At 49.7% G+C, this 3,794-nt stretch overlaps 1 pseudogene; it reads right to left on the bottom strand.

Moving 5' to 3' along the window:
• Positions 1 to 416: 416 nt before the first annotated feature.
• LOC136659626 (5S ribosomal RNA) lies at positions 417 to 531 on the bottom strand (annotated as a pseudogene).
• Between the last annotated feature and the right edge of the window lie 3,263 nt (positions 532 to 3,794).

Here is a 3,794-nt window from a genome sequence, read left to right as displayed (position 1 = left end):
TGTGCCCCAGAGCAGCTTACAATATAACCATTGAACACATCAAAATAAATACACTAAACTCAGAATCTTAGGTGTGGCAGTGCACCCACTGATGCTCCCTTGAGCTACATCTCTGTGTGTCATCTCTGTGTGACACATGACCAGGCTTTAATGGCATCAAGTCTTCAGGAAGGTCTGATGAGGTTCAATTTACTATATTGGTTTCTAGGCAGAGATTGCCTGGGGTCACAAGTGCATGCTCCCTGGCATAACCAGGTCAAAATCCAGACTGAAATGGCCCACAAAACCAGCACCTGCTATGCCGGAAGCTGCAGGACAGCCTCTCCGCTCCCTTGCTCTTTCCAGCCTAAAGCCCAAGACTGTTACCAAGGCTGATTGTTGGCAACCTTCAGTCTCGAAAGACTATGGTATAAGCCTATAGCACCCGGTATTCCCAAGCGGTCTCCCATCCAAGTACTAACCAGGCCTGACCCTGCTTAGCTTCTGAGATCAGACGAGATCAGGCATGTGCAGGGTAACAGTTGCTGCTATTTCAATGGTATGCATTAGATTAACCTCAGGAGCCCTAAATTTGATGGATTTCCCAGTCCTAAAAACAGTTTGCAGCAGCACGATGACTTGCTAATTCTGCATTGAGTATGAAACTTTCTATTTACAGAGGCAGAAATTGTTTTTGATTTTTCTCTTTCCCTGCTCCTCTCATAAATCAAAATTGTTCAAGGGACTTTGCTCCGTTGTAAGGTCAAGAGGGGAATGATTCAGAAAGTTCACAAGTGAGCAAACCGGAGCGAATATGGAAAATGGGCCTGAGGACATCGATATGGTTAAAACGTATGGCCATTGGGGACCTTGACATTTTACGAGGGGCGATATAGCACATGTTGGACTACTCTTCACCAGCTCTAGGGATGGGGGAGAAGTCTGCTCCACGCCAAGATCCATAGATTCTGGTGGGGGTGGAAGCTTTTCCAGAATAGATCCAGAGCCTTTTGCTTCTGGAAGGTCCTGGACGATATGGAATTAAAGGGCAGTCTCCGATGCCAGGAGGGCTGTGTGCACTTTTGTCTGCCCTTTCTTGCAGTGGTGGCATAACCCAGAATGCCACCCTGTACTACCTTGGGTCCATCACATTTGCATAGTAAAAAAAAAAAAAGCTAGATTGACCAATGGATGGACTCAGCAGAAGGCAGCAGAAGGAGCACTTTAGTTGGCAACCTTCAGTCTCGAAAGACTATGGTATCGCGCTCTGAAAGGTGGTTCTGGAACAGCGTCTAGTGTGGCTGAAAAGGCCAATTCGGGAGTGACAATCCCTTCCACATTGGGAGCAAGTGCAGTCTGTCCCTGGCCTGTCTCCCTGGCTATGGGCCTTCCTTCTTTGCCTCTTAGCCTCAGACTGTTGGCCAAGTGTCTCTTCAAACTGGGAGAGGCCATGTTGCACAGCCTGCCTCCAAGCGGGCTGCTCAGAGGCCAGGGTTTCCCACTTGTTGAGGTCCACTCCTAAGGCCTTCAGATCCCTCTTGCAGATTTCCTTGTATCACAGCTGTGGTCTACCTGTAGTGCGCTTTCCTTGCACGAGTTCTCCATAGAGGAGATCCTTTGGGATTCGGCCATCATCCATTCTCACGACATGACAGAGCCAACGCAGGCATCTCTGTTTCAGCAGTGCATACATGCTAGGGATTCCAGCATGTTCCAGGACTGTGTTGTTTGGAACTTTGTCCTGCCAGCTGATGCCGAGAATACGTCGGAGGCAGCGCATGTGGAAAGCATTCAGTTTCCTCTCCTGTTGTGAGTGAAGAGTCCATGACTCGCTGCAGTACAGAAGTGTACTCAGGACGCAAGCTCTGTAGACCTGGATCTTGGTATGTTCCGTCAGCTTCTTGTTGGACCAGACTCTCTTTGTGAGTCTGGAAAATGTGGTAGCTGCTTTACCGATGCGTTTGTTTAGCTCAGTATCGAGAGAAAGAGTGTCGGAGATTGTTGAGCCAAGGTACACAAAGTCATGGACAACCTCCAGTTCATGCGCAGAGATTGTAACGCAGGGAGGTGAGTCCACATCCTGAACCATGACCTGTGTTTTCTTCAGGCTGATTGTCAGTCCAAAATCTTGGCAGGCCTTGCTAAAACGATCCATGAGCTGCTGGAGATCTTTGGCAGAGTGGGTAGTGATAGCTGCATCGTTGGCAAAGAGGAAGTCACGCAGACATTTCAGCTGGACTTTGGACTTTGCTCTCAGTCTGGAGAGGTTGAAGAGCTTTCCATCTGATCTGGTCCGGAGATAGATGCCTTCTGTTGTAGTTCCAAAGGCCTGCTTCAGCAGGACAGCGAAGAAGATCCCAAACAAGGTTTGGTGCAAGAACACAGCCCTGCTTCACACCGCTTCGGATGTCAAAGGGGTCTGATGTGGAGCCATCAAAGACAACAGTGCCCTTCACGAGGCACGGGGCAGGAGAGGGGTTTGTGTGTATCAGGAAGTTGAACAGGGAGCAGTGGTGAGGCAGACGGGATGCAGGGGGAGGGGCACGAGAGGGGTTTGTGTGTATCAGGAAGTTGAACAGGGAGCAGTGGTGAGGCAGACAGGATGCAGGGGGAGGGGCACAAGAGGGGTTTGTGGCTATCAGGAAGTTGAATAGGGAGACATCTAAGAGAAGGAAAACTCTGATTCCAAACCTCCACTGCCTTGTGGCTACATCCAGCAGAAGGAGCAAAGCTCCTGCAATTTGCAAGCTTGTGTAAATATAGGGAGATGAATGTCTGACCATTTTTCTTCTGATGTGTTCTGTTCCAAGTCTGTCAATGACAGGTAGTGAGGTGAGGTGAAGGCTAGATCACATAACTAAGGGCGCAATCCTAACATGCCTGTGGGTCGGTGCAAGTCCCTTGCACCAAAACTGCCATAAGGCACTTTCACACCACGTCAGGAGTTGGGAGGCTGATGCATGGTATGCGTTGGCCTCCAGAGGCTGACTCTGACTGGCTCAAGGGTATGTTCACACTGGCTGAGTCAGGCCGGTGCAGGGGTTTGGGTCGGGCAGGGGAACGATGAAACGGGCATTTCAGGATGGGTGGAGAGTGGGCACTGGGCGGGCCAGTGGGCGACCCAGACTGGGTGGGGGGAGTAGCCAGGATCCGGTACTTGGGCCTGATCCTAACACCACTTCTGGGCAACCAGGTGCAGCTCGGATCTGCGCCAGGTGGCTCGGATCTGCGCCACCTCTTTAGGAGGTACAGGTCCTAGTAGCCCCATTGGGGCTGCTGCCGCATTACCCAGGGTAAGGGGAATTGATACCCCTTGCCCCAGGCTGAGCCAGAGGCAGCCCCAACCCCACGCTGGCCTGCCTGTTCCAGTACGGGTTAGAATTGGGCTGTAATCCCCTCAAACCTTCAGGCTATTCATTGGTTGGCAACCTTCAGTCTCAAAAGACTATGGTATAAGCCTATAGCACCCGGTATTCCCAGGCGGTCTCCCATCCAAGTACTAACCAGCCCTGACCCTGCTTAGTTTCCGAGATCAGACGAGATCAGGCATGTGCAGGGAAACAGTTGCTGCCAATGCTATTCATTAGGGCTGCCTCATTACGAGAAATGGATCAAGTGTTCTTTTTTTTCTTTTTTTTTTGCAAATGACTGAATGAATAAAGAAATGTTACTTATGAATAAACAAAGTAGTATTACTTTCTAGATCACCTTTTGAAAAAAAAAGTCTCCTAAAGCGATGTGGGTCCCGATAAAAGGTTAATTTTAAATAGTGGGTCCCAGTGCTAAAAAGTTTGAGAACCACTGTTCCAGTGTAT

The sequence above is a fragment of the Tiliqua scincoides genome, chromosome 8 (genome assembly GCF_035046505.1).
Source record: "Tiliqua scincoides isolate rTilSci1 chromosome 8, rTilSci1.hap2, whole genome shotgun sequence".
NCBI classification, from domain to species: Eukaryota; Metazoa; Chordata; class Lepidosauria; order Squamata; family Scincidae; genus Tiliqua; species Tiliqua scincoides.
Note: the sequence above shows the minus strand (reverse complement) of the source record. Positions and strands in the feature narration are given on the sequence as shown.